This window comes from Cyanistes caeruleus, chromosome 5, assembly GCF_971803275.1.
Source record: "Cyanistes caeruleus chromosome 5, bCyaCae1.hap1.1, whole genome shotgun sequence".
Lineage (NCBI taxonomy): Eukaryota > Metazoa > Chordata > Aves > Passeriformes > Paridae > Cyanistes > Cyanistes caeruleus.
The window spans coordinates 79,051,586-79,073,146 of record NC_141705.1 but is presented as its reverse complement, the minus strand read 5'-3'; the positions used below and the strand labels follow the sequence as shown (position 1 = coordinate 79,073,146).

General features: G+C 40.0%; 2 protein-coding genes across 32 annotated transcripts in view; one reads left to right on the top strand and one right to left on the bottom strand.

Annotated features, from left to right (window-relative positions):
• Window positions 1–11,608, bottom strand: part of PDE5A (phosphodiesterase 5A) — a 103,640-nt gene extending 92,032 nt beyond the window's left edge. For 4 of the 10 annotated variants that reach the window (XM_086888089.1, XM_086888091.1, XM_086888098.1 and 1 more), the window contains exons 1-2: window positions 10,454–11,186; window positions 8,255–8,344 (exon numbers count right to left, since the gene is read on the bottom strand). The gene's annotated coding sequence lies outside the window, so the exon portion shown is untranslated. Of the gene's footprint in view, window positions 1–8,254; window positions 8,368–10,453 lie in introns of all 10 variants that reach the window. The other 6 variants (XM_023926520.2, XM_023926522.2, XM_086888088.1 and 3 more) reach the window with 3 other exon arrangements.
• RPL7L1 (ribosomal protein L7 like 1) overlaps window positions 1–21,561 on the top strand; it is a 142,204-nt gene that overhangs the window by 103,166 nt on the left and 17,477 nt on the right. For 9 of the 22 annotated variants that reach the window (XM_086888187.1, XM_086888183.1, XM_086888192.1 and 6 more), the window contains 3 exons: window positions 8,514–8,579; window positions 10,185–10,290; window positions 18,751–18,861. The gene's annotated coding sequence lies outside the window, so the exon portion shown is untranslated. Of the gene's footprint in view, window positions 1–7,015; window positions 7,525–8,513; window positions 8,580–10,184; window positions 10,291–15,070; window positions 15,186–18,750; window positions 18,862–21,561 lie in introns of all 22 variants that reach the window. The other 13 variants (XM_086888198.1, XM_086888193.1, XM_086888200.1 and 10 more) reach the window with 5 other exon arrangements.

Below are 21,561 nucleotides of genomic sequence, written 5' to 3'. Positions count from 1 at the left end.
CATGCAGTTGCTCCAAAATACCCCAAAGAACCAAATGCTGTGACTTAAAGCCAGCAATAGCAATTCAGTAGGTATATAACATCTTCCAGTGTATGGAAACAAAGTCAGGGCGGCTGATATAATTCACAGAAAATAGGGACTTTGGTTGGTATCCTTCAGTGATTGGTTGTCTTATTTTTGGTAGGATTTGTTTGATAATAGCCAAGTGTAAATACCATTTGTACCATGTAACCCTGGGTTACTGTGATTCCCACCCTCCCCCTGGCTGGGGGAATTCGGGTTTGATCTTGAGTAACTGAGACAGAAGTACCAAAGTACAGTAAATCCAACATAATACTTTCTTACCCCAAAATACACATTCCAAAACACTGGAAGAACACAGCATTTTTTCCCCCCTGTATTATTTACTCAAAAACCATGAAAAATAGTACAGTTCAGGAAGCTCACGTGTGATTAAAGGAATGTACTGTGCATGCACCTTAATATGCAACCTACATAGAGTTCCAATTGTATTAGTGCTTAGAGTCAGAGGAGAAGGGAGTTCTAAAGGCAAAGCAGGGGTTGCTCCCAGAAATTGGGAGGGAGGCAGTCTAAAAAGAAACTTGACTGGGATTTTATTTCTACTTTTCATACAAGGCTGTAGCATGTTGGAACCTCATATGCATTCATGCAGTATTTGTCTTTTAAGCATGACTAACATTCTGAGAAAAAGGTTTAATATGCAGCTGGAGCCTAAAAGAGCCACCTGGAAATAAAGGATCCAAGTCCATGGTGTATAGTTTGCCCTGGAGCCAGGACAAATTTCTTCCTACATGTGGCTGAGGAGACCGAGGCTTGAGCAGAGCTGGCTGTTAGGGGCATGCTTTTGGTGACAAAGTGACACTGTCCCTCCTGGAGCTGCCAGGCTGTGCTGATGTAACCTGCTCTGAATGTGCCACTCTTCTCTACTTTCTAATCAAGTTGGAGGGGTCACTGGCCATGCCAGGCATCTGTGTAGCTGATGGGGTGCACGACTCCTGTTGAATTGTCTGTCTCCAGCTTGCATTATCAGGTTACTTTTCTTTCAGGGGCCTGCATAAGAGAACAAGCCTCTGCCCGGTGCCAATTATAAGTACAAAGAAAAGCCTTTTTGTTTGGGTTTGCCTTTGATGTGTGTCGAGAGGAAGCGTGCAAACCACACCACTGGGTTAGCTGACCTCTCCGCGCTGAGTTCCACTTGCATTTACTTTTCAAATTGCTATAAAAAGTGAAGGGTTTTCAAAACCGTAATTCCAAATTGTTGCCAGCACAATCCCCAAACAGCTGCACTTTCTGCTGGGAAATGCCTTGAAGGCTGAAGGAGGGAGCCTTCCCTCGAGGCCGTGGGGATGTTTTACAGCTGTACGTGTGGCCACGAGGTTAAAGTGACTTCCTTGGAGATCCCATCCATAGATGGGCTGGCCAGGCACTTTTGTGCTTATGAAGGATGACCTTGGCCCATTGTCCCAAATGCTGCTGTGGGGGTTGGAATGTGATGATGGGAGATCTGCACATCCTCACCTTGCAGAGGTGCCTTTCAGCGCCCTCGTGTCTCTCTGCGTGCACTCCCCGCATTCGGGGCCTTCCCGATCTGTAGGGATGGCCCAGAGGGAGCGAGCCCGGGGCTGGGGACATCCCTGCCAGCCCGAGGTGCTGAGCACTCCCATAACTCTGTGGAGCAGCACAGGAGCCCTGGCTGAGACTGTGCTGACACCAGGTCTTGTTTTCGGTCACTCAAGCAGTGTTTGTTTGACATACCCTGAACTTCCTCAAGCAGCTCTGAACTGCTCAACTTCAGAACTTGACAGACAGAATTATTTGACAACTAATTTAATAAAAGCTCTGCAATTAACAGGCTGAATTTGTGTAGCTCGTGTTCTTCAGGGCCTCATCTGAAGGCTTTGCAGTTCTTAATGGGCAGAAGTTTGCAGATGCTGCACTGATCTACTAAGCTCTGCTCTAATATTGTTTAAAAGTAATTACCCTCACCATCTTGTTTCTGCTTTTCCGTGTCTAAACTATGCAAATTCAGGAAGCTGCCTCTTGCACATGATTATAAATTGCTGGCTGGGGTGAGATACCTAACAGGCATCTAAAATATAATAAAATATTAAATGCATTTTCATATTGTGCACGTTATGTTTACGTATTATTCACCAGGGACTCTGAATTTACTTCACAATAATAACCATGAAGGGAAAAATTCTTTCCTCAGTAATGAACAGATACAGCAGAAGGCTTTTGGCATGTAGTTCTTCCCTTGAAGGATTTTGCCTGAAAAGGATATGAAGAAAATCTCAATAAAATATTAAGATTTGACCTATTGCTGATTATGTTTGAAAAGCACAGGAGAGAGTCATGGCAAGAATAGGAGGGAGAAGGAAAGCAGGGTGCCACGTGTATCCCTTAAAAATAAAATTTTTTTGATTTGTTATTAAGAACAGCAGGTTTGATTAGTGGCATAAAAACACTGAAACCTGGAAGTGACAATTAACAGCAGCCCACGGCTTGTTAAGTCCATGATAGAAGGTTATAATTCATATGCCATCTGGATGTGGATATTTTGTTGAGGGCTGCTCTCAACATGAGCTTATCACTTGGTGCAGAATATTCTCTTGCAGGAACATGTCTCAAAGAACAGCAAGAGAACTGAGGTGCAACAATTTTCAGGATAAGAATCGATAAATTCTGTCAAGGAAGGAGATGACTTTATTTTCACCTTTGGCTTATTGATACTACTCTGAATTCAAAAGAAATCTCACTCAGATCCTGAATTCTGAGTGGGACTTGTGATCTGTTTAGACTGTGCCCTGCCACAGACTACCTACAAAACTCATTCTGAATACCTGGCAGGAAACTGAAAATGGGAGAAAAACATAAAAATTAAATATTAAAGATAGCTTGATGGAATCTACCAGCTCATCTGACACACAAAAAAACAGATGGGAAAACTCGTTATATTTAGGCAAATAAAATAGAAGACAGGTGATGTGTCATACATATTACATAACAGAAGATAAATACTAGTGAGAAGAGATTATTTAAGTGATAACACTGGCACATGAAAACCTTCATGGTGACTAAAAGCCACTTTAGATTTTAAGTAGGAGAGGTCATTAATTTTTAAAGCAGGGAAAGCCCAGAGCCTTGCAGAAATTTAGCCTCAGGAATTGTCTGAAGCAAATCAGTTTAATTTAGCATTTAAGAGAGAGAAAATGCATATACAAGTGGCAGCAGAAATTAAACTTTCAACTGAAATCATGGCTGAGGAGCTCAGTTTGTGAAACACAGCACATTACTTATAGAAATGTTAAGTCATGGATCTGAAGTAATCTGATGTGGATGTCAATTATTTGAGCATTCTGTAATTAAACCCAGACTTTTCTGATAGCTGTGGCTGTCTCCCCATTGTTTTGAAGTGTTTGACTTTGAATAATATTTGCTGAAGTGGATGTCTACAGCCACAATATCACACAACATATTTTGGAGTTGTGGAAAGATGAGCTCACCAAGGGCACACACAACCCACAGCCTGATCCACGGACAGATGTCAGCCCAGACAAACAATCTGATTTTCATGTATTCTGAAAGTGCTTTCTGCTTGCACAGACATTCAGAGATGTTTTTGACAAAGTAAGTCATCAGTTTTCCTGCTCTCACCAGTCATCTTTACAGTAGCACTTCCCAAAGATGTGTTCTCACCTGAGATTCACCCATTAGTCATGTTACTGACTCAGCCAGGCTTCCCAAAACCTGGCCTATGTCTCCTATCAGTTTCTTCCTTGTGCATCCTTTTTGTTGAATTATTGCTGATCCAACTCTGTATTAAAGTAATTCTGTGTGTACATAGGGTGTATTTTATACTAACAAACACATTTGCTTATTTTGCTAAGGACTCTCAGGAATGATCTTTAATTTTTAAAAAATGCTGCATTAAAATTGTAATTCCCACTGAAAACACTAGGGCTGCCCCAACAGGCTATTAAATTACATGAGATTTAGGTACCACAGGATCCTCCCCTTAGCATGGGAAAGATATAAAAGAAGCCTTAATTAGTTTCAGCCCAGTTCAAAATGAGACTCTAGCACACCAGCTCCATAGTGTTGTTTTTAGAATAAAAAAGTGTGAAAATCACAGCTGGGGACCTCAAAGTCAGTGAAGCCATTCAATCATTGCATATATTTGGAACACTGATGTTTTTGGTCTTAAGAGTATTGTAAGAATCACAACTTTCATCATGCCTAAAAGCAAACCTTATAGAAATATTCCTTACAAACTTAAAGTCATGAAGCAAATTGATTTAGGGTTGGGGAGACATTCTGTTTGGTTTCCTTTTTAAAAACAGGGTCATCTCAGAAACAAGTTTTCCTCTTTTATTTTTAGAGGAAATGGAAGAAATTGTTTAAAATACTACGCCGGTAAAAATACTGTTCTAATATTTTAATCCTCCTTATTTTCTGTTATATTCTGTTTTCTGTGAAGCACAGTCTGCATAAAGAAATTCAGCTGCAGAAACCATTGTTTAAAGTGGGAAGCTGTCAATTTCTGACAAGTTGCAAATAGCTAACTTGAAAAAATGCTCCCTGGTATCTTGCCCTGAATGAAAAAGAACACATCTCTTCTGACATGTGTTCTTGCTATCTGCTGATCTCAGCATTTCAGAATGTTTCAGAATAGAACAGGACTGTATTAAGGGAACTTGGATGAGTAAATCCTCTTGTGGCCCTTTAGGAAGTTATAATCCACAAAAGGACTTCACTTGAAGGAGTCTCTTCTACTTAGAAGGCAAAAAGGGGAAATTAAAACTCCCTACTGCAAACAGCTTGCTATCTGATTTTTCCCCTCATGTGTAGCCAGATTTTTCTGAGGGAAAAACTTGAATGATAATTGCTTTTTTCCAAAGCAGAGCAAGGATTTTTTTTTGAACAGATGCTGTCTGATTCTGTCCTGTGCAATTGGACTGGCGGCTCTCGGAGTACTTGTTCGGGGCTGCCAAGTTATGAAATGTTTGAGGTACAAGCAGAGTGTGAATAAAGCTTTTATTGCTTTGAATAAGACATCTCGGCTCAAAAATCCCTTGCTTACATTTGTGTGGATATTAATGACCTGTTAGTTAAATGTGGATATAAAAATGTCAGATGGACTAAAACAGATCAAATCATATTTCTTCTTAGTTTTGCCCTTTAAATGTTTTATGGTTACTATGACTGGGCGTCCCTCCTCTTCTCATGGTTTGTGTTACATGGTCACCTTTTTAAATACAGATACAGCCACAAATCACTGGCTGCTTTTATTGTCATTTACATCAACAGAGTTGTTGTCTCTGCTTTCCTAGACTAGGGAATAATTTCTAAGTTGGAAGAGTGAAGAACTCCTTACATTCTTCTTTATATTTGAGATGATATCTCTGAAAAATAGCAGGTTTCCCAGGGTCTAAAATATTTTAGATATGCTAGGAGAAGCTTCAATTAATCCTCTTAAAATCTGTCTCAAGACTTTAAATAATTTTGTTGTTGTATTTTCAGATTCTAGATTATACTTTTATGTTTGCTGGTCTTTTTTTCCCTAAAGTTTTATCATTTAATCTGATTGAATGATTTAAAAATTAGTGATATGACCAGTTTTTCAATTCTCCTTTTTAAATGAGGACAAGTAGGAAAGGCAAATATGGAAGAATTTTGTGTTTCAGAAAGGAAACTGATGCGTTTAAAACACATTGAAAGAGATAATGAAATTTCATTATTTTATAGAAAATGACTGTATCATTTTCAACCAGACCTAGCTACTAATACCTATTCATGATATTACTTAAGTGATTACACAGCATTTCAGGAATGATAACCAATGTTAGAAATGGCCCAGTGAATTTGAAGGTTGCTCCCTTTCTGGTGCTGCAGCACAAGCCTGATCTGGAGAAGCTCCTGGGCAGCAACACTGAGAAAGTTCAGTGTTACAGCAGCATTGTATTTTGCTCCTCTTGTCACCACGGATTCTGAAGGCTGTAAAATTCTCCCGTGTTTCTGATCCTTTTCATAATATTGTTGTGTGATACTTTAATGGTGCAAGAGTTGCGTCAGCACCCTGTGAGCCAACATCTGGAAACCATTAATGCTTCGTGGAGCACGGGATGGCACAGACACCTCTGATGCATCTGGAAAGAGCAAAACCTGTCTGTTGTGCCCTGGTAGGGTGGGTGATTGCCAGGGGAAGTCTGGGGATCTCTCTGATTCTTCAGACAGACTCCTGGCATGTGTACAATAGCTGAACCTATAGTATGACCAAAAATCTAAATGCTGCATGTGAAAAGGATCTGGAATATTCCTCTCCTGGCTTTTGTTAGTTACAATCTGTTAGTGACAGTCCAGTCTGTAAAAAGTGACAGCTACATCTTTGTGGATGAATTACCCATGCAAAACAGATCTGAAACCAAATGTTCTGGACTTAATTGCATGTCTTGCATCACATCTGATTTATTGATGCGCACAATGGCTCTGTGGCATACGGCAGCAATCACAGGTAGGGTGTCTTGTTATATGTGACATGAATGATACAAGAGTATTTTTCCATGCTGATATGGTTCATCTGCTCAAACTTAAAGAGCTCATTTAGCAGGGCATCTTTATTTTTCATCTCTCCTTTATTCTTTTGTAGTGGTAGCATCAATTAATTATTCAGCTCCGAATTCAAACCCGAATATTTTAATGTTGTGGAACAATTTATGTAAGACAAATTGTGTCTGATTATTATGTATTTTTCACAGAATCTAGAAAAGCTTAGTCAAGAAGAACAAGTCAAAAGTCAAGAAGAACTGTAGCTTTTCATTAGTACTTTTTTCTGGACACTTTCTTTGTTTATTAATATCATAACTGGCAACTCTTATCAAGCTCCCTTGACTCTCCTGGTGCTGCTAAGAGCTGGGACTGTTCAGGCTGGAGAAAAGTGCAGAAGAGACAAGCAGAAGTGATGCTGTCTTTTTATTTTATTTTATTTTTCCAGAATGCCTACAGCTGTGATTTTCCACTCAGTGAAGATTATTGCCCCGAAGGAATGAAGAGTAGGCAGATGCTCAGAGAACAAGTGATATGGATCTAAGAAGATATTAAGACCTGCAGCTCATGACAAACTAAAATCTTTTGCAAACAGAATTACAATTAGCTGTGTTCTGATGGGATTTGTGAGGATTCAGAGAATTCTTGGTGGTTCAGACAGAGAACTTGAACTTCTCCTAATATGCCTCGTTTTCTGTCAGCTATGCAGAGGCAATGGAAAACATTTGTCAAAACAGATGGCAAGTTTAGCCCCCCGCCACTGAATACAAGTGGGAAGTTCAAGGTCCAGTTAATGGCTGCTGAGCCAAGAAACATTTGGAAACTTAGTTTAGCATTGAATAGACCCCAAAGAATACACTGTTACAATTCCAGGATCCGCGGCTATGGCCAAGCTCGGAATGCTGCGAACAGTCATTTCGCAGCTTATGCTTCCAGCCAGAACAAAGAACTGCTGAGGTGCACAAAAACTGAGATGTAGCAGTTAACATGGTTTTTAGATTTTTTTTTTTGAAAAGACATGTTTGACAGCTGTTTCAGACCAGCAGAACCTTTCTTTGCCCAGTGCTTCTTGATATTTTACTGCCACTCAGTTGCTTTTCCTACACTAAAATAAATATTATCTGAAAAGCAATTGTGTGCATAAAATACACAAGGAGATGAAATGTGAAAATCTCTGTTTTTTCTATTAAATCATACTGGCATGTTACACTGAAGTAAGTTTCACAGAATCTCTGGTTTAATTGTGGAAATTATGATCTGTGGAGCTGAAAGGTTTTAATTACCGGTGGTGTAACTACTGAAAGCAAAACAAAGTCACAGAGATGTTTTACATGCATCCAGTCCAACAAATACTGGTGTAATTTGTGCTGATTAATAATGAAAAAGGTTCTTGCTATGATTGAAACTATCTGCTGTTAAATGAGCAGAGATTACTTGCCTGAGTTGGAATAAGAACACTGAGAAAGCTCCTACAAAGTGTTTATAACAGTGATCGGTGCATTATACAGACCCTAATCAAGATCCTAATAATTTAACCATATAATAGATTAGAAAAGTAGATTTTTCTTATGGAATGGGTGCAGTAAGTTCAAGGTTAAACTGCATCATTTCTGTCTCTACCTTTGCATCCCCTGTCTGTACATCAGGAGCTAAGACCAGAAGTGTAGCACTTGAAAACACAACTGACCTCTCAGTCTTGCTCACAAGTCCCTGTCACCAGGAGCAGAATGTTTCTTCCCAGTCGAGTCTTGCTGAGCTCCCTTCTTCTTTCTTCACACTGAGGGGAATACACAGCAGCAGCTTAAAATTGAGGGCAAGGGCTAAAATATAACTTTTGTGGCTGATAATTGTCAGACTACCCACATTTGTTTTCCACAGTTTCACAGGGATGACTTCCTAGGGATTAGTTAAGGATACCTGATTATTTTACTTTTTTTTCCTTCTAGAATTTCACGAACCTACAGGATGGGTGTCATGAGTGAAAGCCAAGTTGCTGTTAACTATATCTTAAGGTAAGCTGTTAAACACCCAATGTTGTTACTTTTTTTTGTTTATTTGGAGTTGTAAAGAAGCACTGATGTGCATTATACCCTGAGTAACTTCCAAGTGAGTATGGAACAATGGCAGGTCCTTAATTTCCATACCAGTGATTTCAGACTGGACCTAGAGACCAAATTAAATATTTAAAATCCAGGCAATCTTATAAAGATGTGCAATTCTTCCACTTCAAAACCCTTTATGCAACAAGTTTGGCCAATATGTCACCATTGCTTCCCTCAAAGCAGAACTGGGAGATCTGTGAAGAAAGCTGTTAAGTGTTCCCTTAGGATTTAGGCACTGCTGATCAGTGCAGCAGCAGCAGCAGGCAGATGTTAACACACCTCAGTTGGCAGGAAGATGCAATTTTTAGATGTCTGTGTGTTCCACATAACTGTGGCAGATGTACAGTGAAGCCCACAGAGCTGTGGGAGCTAATCACTCATTCTGAGGGTCTTGTATCTTCCTGACAATAACAGCTTGCTGTAGTGGCTGTCTCCAGAGGCTTGCTGATATTTGGAAGCAAAACATTTCAGTGCTTCTTTTCTTGACAATACCTGGGATTAATTTATTCTACTGCTGTCTAAAGATCCCTGTGGACAAGGATCTATCTTGAAATGGCTGCAGAGATCCAAACTGAGTGACGAAGAATTGTGGTCGCCAAATTTGTTTACATAAATGGGTTTTTTAGCTGAGACTTTCACTGCGTGGTTTGACACTAAAAGAAGTCATTCCTGGATTGAAGCACTGGGAAACAGTACAAGGGGATAAAAAGGGATGTGCAAAACTAGAAAACAACTATTTTAACTATATGCATCATTTAAAATAGGAAAAAAAAGTCATTAAGTGAATTGCATTTTTCCAAGTCTGACTAAGGAACAAGGCATTTCTTCTTGGATTTGTGAATGTGTTCAGTACTGTGCAAACAAAAGAAATGCTCTTCTAGGTTTATATTTCTATAAACCTAGGTTCTGCCACTTTAATCTACCAGTGACAATAATGCAGCATTTTATTTCCTGATTTGTTGTGACTATTAAACCTATGAGCTTAGATAATTTTGTTAAAGCACAATTAAAGTTTTACAGCTTGCCTAGTTATTCTCCTAGTCAAATTTGTCCTCATTTGAAAAGGCTCTTTTCTAATTTTGACTTATTAAATTATGTGAGAAAGATCAAAGGTGCCCTCCTGTTCCTTATTACAGAGGATCAATAGATCAGATAATTCAAGGTTTGATAAAATATCTCAGTGAATTCAGCTGTATGCAGTAATTATTATGTTAATAGGCCATTTTCCAGTAAGAGTTAAACTCCCAATCCTTTTGTAAACAGCATCAATATGTGCTAAACAAGTACCTTTTTCCTGTGGAACATGGTTCTGTTTTTATTTCAAATTTGAAAATGTCCCGTGTCCTTTTCAGTTGCTAAGCTGTGTGATTTACTAACTGCTCTCGATGGATTGTATTGGCACCCCATCAGGACTGCATTCTAGCCTTCCTCCCTAAAATACAGGCAGTTCTAAGAAAGCAGCGCTGTTCTTGTGAAAACAGCATTTATATATTTCGCTTGCATGTTTATCCTCAGCATCATCTTACTGGGAACATGTTTAACCTGCCAAAAGCTCTTCTGAACTCTGACTGCAAACCATTCCAAAGTCCGAATTTCTCATGCAAACGCCGTATGACCTCAGGTAGGTAGAGAACTCCAGGTTCTCCGAGCACGTTATCTGCAAGCAACTTTACACTTCTCTGAGCCTTTTGGCTGCTGCATATTCAAAGCCCTGTTTACTTATTGCCCTTGTCATCTAGTCAGACTGCATAGCTTTGATCCAGGCAGTTTGCTTTCGCTCTTACCTCGGGATTCACAACCTCATCGTGCTGAGAAGTCTGACCCAGGCGCCTTATCCTGAAAACCTGGGGCTCTGTGTTTGTTTGATTAACTCCCATGGCTTGCAAGCGATCCAGCTTTTGTTCAGTCGCTGTTCTGAAGGCTGGTGCATGGCTCTGCACGGCTTGGGCTTTCCTTAACCAACATATGGACTATAATATATTGTTTGTTTTGAGTCTGATGTCATGGGAAAAAGTGTGGCTTCAGTCAGTATGGAAACTTGCCCAGATACGTTTGACTTGTTTCTTCCTTGACTGCAGTATCTGCTTGAAACTTTTCACTTGCCTTCTAATGGTTATTCCTGCTCATCCACAGGCTGTTTCCAGTCCAAATATAGTGCTACTTGATTGAAAAAATCCAAGAAGCGGTTCTCTTTTTGGCACATTTTTAACAATCCCAGCTAAATCCCTTCTGAAATGCCACGGTCCAGTTTGTCATAGAAGGTCACAGGCTTGCTGAGGCTGTCCCTCTGGACATTTCAGCGGCTTCTGGGTCTGCACAGCTACAAAAACTCAGCTGAAATCTGGAATGTTTTTCAAACCCTTTCTTCCCCTCCGTCCGAAGTGGCTGTGAGGAAGCAGTGAGCGAGGGTATCCTTGTGAAACTCCTATTGACCCCCAATATGGAATGTGCAGCCAGGTCAGGGCTGCACCGGGGTCTTGTGTTTGGGGTTTGTTTTTTGTACTGAGGGAACCTTTCAGATGATGTTTGGGAATGACTTTGAAAAAACAGCTAAAGTGATTTTATTTGCTTGTCTGCATAACTAAAGGATATTAGTCAGGGCAAACTAATGTAACTCCAGTGATATTAATACAGCTGAGTTAGAACAACTGGAGAATAAGCCCTTAAATTCTAGGGAAATTATTATGGTGCAGGCTGAGTTTCAAAGGCTCTAATGCTGTCTAATAATGTTAGGAGTCTCTAATACCCAACTAATTCCTAATTAGCTTTTCCTTCCCTGTCAACTCCTCTGTTATGCCTTTTTTGTTGATGTCAGAGCTTTCCTGTAAGAAAACAAGAACTCTGTTTAAGATAAACCTGCCCTGAGCTGTGCCTACAGATGTGTAGTACTTGCCCAGGACAAGAGGCTCAGCAGGCTCTGGGCTTGCACACTTCCATTTGAAACACTCCAAAAAAAAAGCAGTGTTTCTGCTTTGTAAATACCAACTGGGATTTTTTTTTGTAATTTCTAACATAGCTGATTAGGAATGGATTTTCCTGGGGACAAAGATACCATTCTAACTTGAGGGTTGTCTCACTGCCAGATTTCAAGCTCCTCTTATAAATCACTGCGGCTCTTCAGAAAACAGATGAAAAATATGAATGTTGGCAAAACCATCACCCCTCACTAAGTTTGTTCCAAAAAGGGCTGAACTATTTTCTACCAAACTTAAAAAAAAAAAATAAATTTTTTTTTTTAAAAAAAAATTGCCAATTCAAAGAAGAAGAAATTTCAACCTGAATACTTGAAATTTGGCTTTATAACTTTTCACACATTATGGAATTAGGGCTTTCTTCATGTCTAACTTCATCTAACCACTCCAATTTTTGTCTGCATTAGAAACTTTATGCAATAATATGAGGAACTACATGTATGGAGGTCTTTGCTTGGTTTTATCTGGATTTGGAGGATCTTCTGAATACTATCAAAACAGTGAAAAGGGTCCAAGAACCCAGCTTTTCTCAGGCAGTACTCATCACAGAGGGCAAGTGTGTAACTCCACCAAGAAAAAAAGACATGCTTAAATTATTAAAATAATGCATATTCTATTATCTAAGGTATTTTGGATTAGTGCTGTGTGGGGAGCTAGGTTATAAAACAAATAAAGAGACCTTGTAGAGCTCAGTCTGTCCTGGACACCTTAAAATGCAATGCAGAAGACAGCAAAATGAATCCATCTGCAAACAGACTCAAAATAAACCACTTGAGTGCAATTTTCCTTTTATCCACAAGCTAGGACAGTGCTTTTTGTTACCTTGTCTAATCTATTGCATTTCCAGGCTATCTATCAACACAATTTCAGTTCTCCCCTTGCATAATATGATGAGAAAGAAGCCAGGAGCCAGGCAGAGAATGTACTGACCATTGTGACACCTTTGCAGCATTAAATGGCGTTAGCTCAGGGAAAAGTACCTGGCCTTTGGAAAGACCACTTGGCAGTGACAAATGTGCACGTATTCTGATACTTTATGTCCTGAGATTTTTTCTTAGTTACTGTTCTCTATGAAAACAATGCTTTTAAAATAGTGGAGATGATATCCAGGATATTTTTGCTATTTATAATTCCCATTGTTGCAACTCTCTGGGGATGATTAGGTCGGATGACTTCAGTGGTGTGATAGCTATTGATATAAATAACTTTTCAGAAGATTTCCTTGTGACTTCAGAAGAAATTAACCAGCAAGAAAAACATTTCTGAAGGAGTTTAGTTACCTAGCCATTTTCTGAATACCACACTAGGCACTGATCTGCATGCAAAAGAGATAAAAACCTTTAAAAGTTAATCTTTGAGTGCTTGGGATTTTCATTTAAAAAAATCAATTATCAAACACCTAGATCTCATTTTCAGGAGTCTTGGGCTCCTCGGTCTCTCAAGGTTTTCTGACTATTGTGTTTTCTGAGAAACTTAGAGAAAAGGAAGAAATGCTCACCTAGATGAAAGCATCAGTGATTTCATCAGTGATCAGAAACAGGGTATAGTTCAACGAGTTGCTAGGGAAATCTTGCCAAGGGACATGTCATTATCCAAAACCCTCCACTTACTTGAAACGTACCTAAAGGTTTGCTCTTGGAAAAGGTTTTTCCTTTGAGATTTCCAGTGTTTCCTGGTTTCAGCCAGGAAAGGAATAGTGGAAGAACTTCTTCTCAGTCTATTTTGGTACTTCTGATCCCTGAAGAAGGGAGGTAGAGACATGGTGTGTTTTGAAAATAAACTAACCAAGTTCTAATTGCTCTTTCATATGAGTCCGTTTCATTCCGTGTTTTGGTTGCAATTTTAAATCATGTTTTTGTGGACTAATGATGACAGAAGACCAAAGATTTCCATTCTAAATAGCCAAAGGTGAACCTGATTATCATTCTTTCCCTTTCTGAGCTCATGCACCTAAATTCTCCAACTTTGTGTGCCAGTGGATGTGTGTGTACAAATACAGTTGGATAACCTCCTTAGCTTACCTGTGAAAAATGGAATTCTTACACCTATTTGGTAATTGATTGAGAGACCTTGGATGAAGAATCTGCCCCTACAATTTGATTATTTAATCAGAAGAAACTTCCTTAAGTTAGCAACACAAAATGCTGAAATCTTTGAGGGGCTCTGACTCTTCACAATTTTCAGTTATTTAACTTAAGGCAGGAGCTGCTTCCCCTCCATAACAGGTCTACAGAGGGAATCCTATAAAGATCTGCTTGATTTATTGAAAACACAGATATTATATGGAAGCACTCAAAGCTTTCTTTGAGCTAACCACAGCTCTTTCCTTTAGCAGGATGAATTTTATGCCAATGAAATGCTCACCATGCCATGCCATGTCATTTGTTCCATGGAATCACAAGTGTTCCTCAGCCCAGCAGTGCTCCATGCACCTAGAAACTTCCCTCTCTGAGTGACAGCCCTGTTTTTCTTGGAGAATATTTGAGAAGTGTTACAGAGCCATCTAAAATTGGAAACCTCCAGAGAAAGAGCAAATCCCTTGGTCAAGGAAATATGAATATATTTGAAATTTAGTAAAACCTCAGAGACTTGCTGAAGTCACCTAATCAGTCAGCAGGGCTTCAGAGTGGGAACAAGGCTGGCACCGTGCACTCCCTGGTGCCAAGTGACTACAGTCCTTCCCTGTCATGGTAAAATTAATGTGTTGCTTAAGGTAAATGAACTGCAGTGAACCTTTCTGGGAAAAAGAAAAAAAATATTAATTGTTCTTAACTCACTCGCATAATGAAAATATAGAGGATTAATATGTTTTTTCAGTGAAATAAGTGCATTGTCTTGCTGAACACAAGCCACATTACTGAAGATGGTGGTGACAAGTAACAAATACTCTGGAAAGTGTGGGAAAGGCAATTGTAGGATCACATGCAGCAATCTACCCACAGGGGAATGTTTCCCTTCATTAAAGACTTTATAATTTGGAATTATAGACTTGCATCTTTTCAAGGCACTTTTCTTATTTCCAGTTTAATCTAGATGACGTTGCTAGCCTTGATATAAACTCTGGGAGATGCAATCATGTCTGGGGGAAAGGAGGAAGCTTCACTCTGTGAGACATTATACATGCTAAAAGATAATTCTTGGGCAAACTGATTATAATACAAGCAGCTCACAAAATTAAAATATATCCTGTGTAATATTCCAAAAGGAGCAATTTGATCAAATCTGTTCCTGCATCTACTGCAAACTGAAAAGCTGCTTTAGTTCTGGCCTAGTTTTCTAACCAGAAGTTCCCCACTGATGTTTCCTCGGGTGCAGATAAAGAAGCATCTTTAAAAAAAGAGTTTATCAGCATTAATATTCAGTTCTACTCATTCCACCAGTAAATGTGTTAGTGCAGTGTTGTTTCCTCCATTCTTCACTTGTCTGCAGATTTGGGCTGAGTTGGAGCATTCACTGTCCATATGAAACACAGGGCTGAGGCTATTCCAGAATTTGGTTGGTGTAGTGAGCTCCAAAGCCCTGCATTTCCACCCCTCTATAACAGGTATTAATCTGGGTATCTTTACCAAGGGAGAAGGTTCTCGTGGGAATATACAAAAAACAAGCATGATTCTCTCTTTCTCTTTTGTCCCAAAATCCTCTACTTACTCCACCCGCAGCTATTTTGACTGTTTCTTAAAATATTTTCTCTTTGAAGTTCCTGATTAATGCTGATGATTATTATATATTGGGTTTTGTTTCATGAATTTCTACTTAGATTTCCATGAGGTGACCAAGGTCTTAAGCAGACCCTCTGCCAGGACTTAAAAATCTTAAACAAATTTAAACAAATTCACTTTTGGCCATCAAACCAGGTATTGAATAAGGGGATAATGCACCTACTATTCACCTGAGGCCGTCAGGTGCTGCTGTGAGCTAAATCGCTCCAGCAGATCTATAAAACCATGAGGAGAGACTTGGCCAGTGGATTATGTTGCTAGTCAAGTGTCATTCTTTGGCATATTTGACTAGGATTTCTCCACTGGAAATAAAGGATTCAAAAGAGATCCTGTCTGAAAATCCTGTCTGAATTTTGTTGCTCCCCCTGGTATTTTTGGAGCAAGCTGATGAGCTGAGACCCTACCAAGTGGGTTCTTTGCTGCAGAGAACTGGCCCTGAGGAAACTGAGACCTGGCAGAGTGGGATGTTCCTGCCTCCTTTCCCTGTGCTGCTGCTGCTCCCTGGTGTGTGGGAGAGGTCATGGTAGAAATCCTGATTTCATGAGTCACATTAGATTCCATTTTGCTCATGTTTGCTCTAGGTGGATTGTGATAATGACTGGGAATCTCTATCCTTGGAACTGAGAGAATTTTTTGAACCTCTATGTGAAATTTCATACAGATTTAGAGATTTGTTCTGTGAAACCATCTCTGTTGCTAAAAAAAAAAAATCGTACTTTTCAAAGGTCAAATCACAAGTTAACCAATCTCTCCTGCCCCACCTGATCTGAATTTACTGCTTCCAAAAGATAAACTCTTTGATTACTGCTATTCCCTGCAGCAGGAGGGCAATGGATTTGTTCAAATTAAGTTAATTTTCAACATTAAAAGCTAATCAGAAGTAAATACAGTAGAAGAAAAAATTTAATAAAAGCCACTTTCCGCTCTAGCTCCAACAAAATTTCTCACACTTCCATGTCCTGCCTTGTGACACAGCGATAACTGTAAAATAAAATAAAATAAAATAAAATAAAATAAAATAAAATAAAATAAAATATTAAAAAACCAAAGGGCAAACAATCCAGTCTCTAGGAAAAATAAAAAGCTCTGAAAATCAGTTTGAGTTGCAAATAGGCACCTTTGCTGATGCATTCAGAGCGCTGCCAGGCTTGAATTGCAGATGGCCCCTGTTTGAAAGCCGATCGAGTTACAGCTTCATCCACCAACAGATGGTGAGCAGGACAAGGCTGGTCTCACTTTTCAGGGCTCTCTTCTCTGCACTGCCCTGGCTACAGGCTGGGAGAAGCAAGGAGCAAGGTGATCCTGAGGGAACACTGCAGGTACTGGGAACTTTGGTTCCTGGATGTGGCACCTGGAGAGAAATCACAGCAGGGTGGTGGTGGAGGGGCCGTGTGTGCCTCTTGGAGGGCATGGGAAGGTTGCTTCAAAAATGACCCCTGTGCCAGAGTGTTCTCTGGCTATGAAAGAAAGATCTTTGTGAAGGGTAAACTGTCTTTTGCTACATGTGCCCCTCTGGGAAGCCTTAGTCCCATCACTTCAAATGATGGTGAACAACAGTTTGCCTCAGCACTTGTAACATACCTGTACCGATGCATCCTCACCTTGCTTCCAGTAAGCAAATTTACTGTAAATTAGCATGCAAATTAATTGATGACAAAGTCCCTTGCAGTGTCTTTTCTATGTGTCCTTTGTGTTGTGGGGCGTGGGTTTGAGTTTCAGGCTTTTTGAGGAGACCTTATTAAAGATATCAGTAAGACACCACAAACAAGGCAACGGCTTCTATGCTTTGATATTTATATTGGCTCCTGACACACCTCAGATAATGAGGTTTCTCTGCATCAGTTTGCATCATAAATTGTCATGTAATTTAGTCTACAAAGAAAATGTGCCAAGGAACATCTGAAAGCTCTTGGGCTTTTTTGACAGACTAAAACAGCAATGCAGCCACAGTAAAGGCTTTGTGGCACTCTGTGGGGATGGATGAAGAGGGTAGGAGGGAGTTCCATTTACTGAGGTTTCCACAGAGCATTTGAAAACCTCATCACGCTGTGGAGAAATGCAGGCTCTGGATATTTCTGCTGGTAGCTCCCCACACTCCTGGGATCAAAAGGTGTGGGCAGGGGAAGATTAGTGGCCTGCTGTCCAGTTGCCTTTGAGGCTGTATTTACCTTCAAGCACAGGTGAATCTCTGTGGACATGAGGACATCAATTATCCTCAGCCCTTATATTTCCTTGGAATAGCTAGAAAACTCATTTCTCTAAAATAATGCTCATTACAGACCCCAGTTTTCCTTATCTCTTGTTTAATAGAAATTAGCTGTGGCCTGTGGCCTTATGTAAGAAACCAGCTGAATTCAGATTTGGGGTTTTTTTCACGGCTTTCTCTCCTGCTCATGCTGCAGACTTGTCTTGCTCAAAGGAGCTGGCACATCATTGCATTTTTGCAAAAGTAATGGGTTCCTTCTGAAGGCATAAATCAGAAAGTCCTAATAAAACACAACAACCCCAGCAGCTGACATGTTTTAGAAGCAGCTGAAGATGAAAAATCCTTCAAACTTGTTGTTCTCCTCAAACAGCTTGTGTTCAATCTGTTCCATACAAACACAGTAGGAATTAACCTTTCCATGTGTTACTATAGGACAAACACCACCCTGTGGATGTGGATAGATTCCATTGTGGAATGCTCCACTCGTACATATTTGAAATATTAATCTTTAGACCCCAGTGCAAACAGTAAATTACTTTTGCACTGCATTCCTTTCTACAGTTTGACACCTTTTCAAGCTCATTTGTCCATGACTTCTGTATTTTCTTGGATTTTTTTTCCTCCTTTCCTTTTAAGAGTTTATAAGTTCACAAAACCTAAATTATGGAGTTTATAGAAGCTCTTCAAATAATTAAAAAAGGTTTGGAAAAGAAATTATCCAGCATTCAAATGTTTGCAAGTACTATAGGCTTTAGTGAGGTAGTGGATCATCTGCAGCTATTTATGGAAAGTTTTACTGTATCTTTTAATGTCAAGCTTACAAACAGTGGCCTTGGAACATTAGGATACAACCTCAAGTTATCTGCTGCCCTACTTTGATTCCCATGGTGGTGTCTTTCAAGAGTTCTCTTGGCTGAAAAAGGAAAGAAAGGCTTTGATATATGACTGAATGCCTTAAGGCACAGAAGCAGGGAGCTTCTGTCCTTGCATAAATGAGGAATGACAGCAGCAGACAGGAGGAGAAAACTTCAGGATGAGATGTGGGAAATCTCTAGCTGCATCCTTATTTTCATGATTGGTTAATGAAACTGGGACTGGGATTCAAGGTGGATCCCTGTTCAAGCTAATTCTAAAAGTGAGTAACTTTGTCTTTATCATGAACCTCATAAAATGCTTTTGTTTAGGTGCTTGAAATGAAAGTTCTTGGATATGAGGCTCTTCTCAAAGCATGGCCCTAAGTCAGTGCAGTTCTGAAGAAAGATTGATTCGGTCGGGTGGATGCAGACATCACTCTGGTAAGAACCTGCCACTGCACATCTGGGAGCAGTCTGAACATGGGTCACTTCATTAAAATGTCCTTAATCCTACAGCTTAAGTGCAGTAACAAGTTGGTAGTTTTTGGCATAAGGCAGAGACCTGTGATAACCTCTGTGACCTCTCTGGGAATTACAAAGCAGGTAGAGAGTGGTCCCTGAAAATGCTTTATCTTTTATGCTCAAGAACAACCTCAGCATTCTCTTCCTTTATCTTAACATTCCAAATATATAAATATGACAGAAAACCACTAGAGTTGCACTCCTGATAAATTGCCACTGTGACCTTCACCATGCCCTGGAGTGTCAGCTTCATGTGATATCAGCTAAGGCTTTGTCTCATGATTTGTCACTTGTGCAGCTGCCAGATGCTCACAAATCTGTTGACTCTGAAATTTGACGATAAAAGCACTGTGGGAATTTAATAATGAGTCTTGGTTTGTTTGTTGATCTTGATCTTAACATCCATAACCTGAACCATTTTTAATATGCTGCTATCTAGCAGACACTAAGGAAAAGGTGAGGACAGCCCAAAGTAATTATTGCAATGGCTAACCCATTCCTAAATTCTGTGTGTGAATGACCATTACATTTCCACATATAAGCATGGTGTGCAAGGATTAATTATTATTTTTGTTAGGAAACCATAGTAAACCGATATTCACTTTTGTAGATGCCCTTTTAATAATTTCAGTGCACCAGTAACCTAATGCTTGGAAGAAAATACTACCTCAGCAGTACCTCTGTAATTAAGATTTCACCTCCCAGAGTCAGGCTGCCTTCATGGAGTGTGCTGTCATGGAGCTGGACACAGCTTTGTGATACCTGATATTGTTGTTTCAGTGCAATAGGCAACTTCACATTCAGCTGGAGCAGTGCAAATGATAATATTATGGCCTGACAATGTTATTCTTTTAATGGATGGTTTGTACCTCTAACAAGGAAAGTTTTATGAAATTTGTATTGGCTTGATGTACAGAAAGCGTACTCATTTAGTGGTTCACTTTGACATAACTTTTCTATTTTTTATTACTGCTTGGTGCATAGGAAAAGAAAGGTTTTAATTTTTTTTTCTTTCTTTTTCTTGCTTTTGTCTTTAAAATGCTCCAAAGGATCTCTGTGTACAATGTGGTTTCAAACAGAAAAATATATTATTTTTGAACAGGCATTTTGTTTTAGTAAGTATCCCTTTCAGGATTCTTGTGTCTTTATTGGTATGAATGGCACAGCTTCAAAGGATAAAGATAAATACTTCATTCTTAGCATTGAAAACAACCTACTGTCAGCAGAAAAGCTTTTTGAACTGGTTGGAGCCTTGATCTGAGAAGTTATTAATTTCTGACATCTCTTAGGCTCTTTCTTTTCAGCTTCCTTTCCAGCCAAAACAAATGGCACCGTCCTGCTCTGAGCTGGGGCTTTGGGGCAGAGGTGCCCTGGCAGTGGGTGTGGGTCAGTGCCAGCCTCGTGTGGGGGCACCTGGAGCTGCAGCCTCTCAGTGGGGTCAGTGCCTCTTGCCTGGAGTTATTGGCAAATTCCTGAAATCTCCTATAGGGACCGGACTGCTCATTTATGAGCTTAGGCACTCGGGCCTGGAAATTTTGACTTGCGCTTTTTCAATAACAGGAGTGCACACAAGAGAGAAACAACAGCCTTTTGTTCTGAACAATCTTTTTCTGAAAGTGAGATCTAGGTAGAAATTTGACCTGTAGACATGCTGCCTATTTCATTTAAATGCCTTTTATGTTGTTGTTTTTTTAAAACCTTCCAATTTTACTCAGGCTAGAACATCAAAATCAATCCCTGATCTATTTTCCTGTCACACTCGCCCCTGAGGAGGAAGATTTTGCCAGGAATATTATGTGGGGCAAGCAAGGGATTTAAGCTTGGGGCAGTCATGCAGTCCCAAGAGGGATACTGCAGGAAGAAAGCAACAGGTCTGGGTGTGTGAATTCTGTGCCCCTGTGGGGAAGGAACTTTCCCCAGTGCTTCTCTGATTCAGGGGCAAAGCTCAGACTCCCTTTTCCACTTGAGTTATCTCACTGCAGGTCCAGCAAGGGCTTTGTGAGTCCAGCTCTCAGTGAAACCACTTTCAGCCAAGACTGCAGGAACGGCCTTGTTGTGCTCTTGAGTTCTCCAGTATTCCAAAAGCACAGGTCATATCTTAGGGGTGCTGATTTGTGCTGTTTGCTGCTGTGACACTTCCCAGCTGAAGCACTAGGAATGGTGAATGTGGGGAGGTAACACTAAGAGATATTTGTGTGGAGTCAGTTTGCTAAGGAGGGGAAGGGAAGAAGCAAGCCTGGCGTTTGATTTTCCTGCTGGTTTCCTCCCTCTTTTCCATGGGCTCCATGCCTCTACATGAGGGCAAGGAGGAGCTGCCCAGCACTGTGTGAGCTCAGCTTGGCTCTGAAGCACCAACAAAAGCTGTATGGATAGGTGTTTGGAAATAGGCTATGCAAAGAATATTTACATAAAGCTTTTAAACGTTTTCATTCTGTTCAGCTCAAATTCCAACTCCTTGAGCAGGTTCCACAAAAGACCATTCTTGAAATCAAGTTCCTACACGAGATTTGACATCAAGAAGACAAAATGACAGTTTGTCCAAATTAATGGACTTGAAATCTGTTTCCCTCTGGGAAATGTTTAATATTGTTCCTTGATGGCTTGGCAGATCACAGAAGA